The sequence below is a fragment of the Myotis davidii genome, unplaced genomic scaffold (genome assembly GCF_000327345.1).
Source record: "Myotis davidii unplaced genomic scaffold, ASM32734v1 scaffold203, whole genome shotgun sequence".
In the NCBI taxonomy this organism is placed as follows: Eukaryota; Metazoa; Chordata; class Mammalia; order Chiroptera; family Vespertilionidae; genus Myotis; species Myotis davidii.
This window is the reverse complement of record NW_006293968.1, coordinates 623,245-623,833: the sequence shown is the minus strand read 5'-3', so window position 1 is coordinate 623,833 and position 589 is coordinate 623,245.

Sequence of the window (589 nt, the reverse complement as noted above, 5' to 3'; positions counted from 1 at the left end):
CCGCTCGCTATGACATGCATTCACCACCAGAAGGCAGACAGTTGACTGGTCAACCAGTCGCTATGATGTGCACTGATCACCAGGGGGCAGACGCTCTGACCAGTGGGTTAGCTTGCTGCTGGGGTTCAGCCAATTGGGACTGAGCAAGATGGGCCAGACATACCCTGGAGCCCTCCCAAGGTCCCTCCCTGGATGGCCAACCTCCCATGTCCCTCTCTGGCCCTGATCGTGCACCAGTGGGGTCCCTCAGCATGGCCTGCACTCTCTCGCAATCCAGAACCCCTTGGGGGATGTCAGAGAGCAGTTTGGCCTGATCCCACTCAATGCAGGACCTGCCCCCTGGTGGTCAGTGTGCTCCCACAGGGGGAGTGCCGCTCAGCCAGAAGCTGGACTCATGGCTGGTGAGTACAACGGTGGTGGCAGGAGCCTCTCCCGCCTCCGCAGAAGTCAGACATCCCCTGTGAAATAACCCACGTCCTGCATGGTTCAGGGTTTGGGATCTGGAGAAGGGGCAAATGAAAGAGACGAGACAAGAAATAATAATTTGGAAATTGGGGGCCAGGCATGAACCCATCCCAAGAGGAAGGAC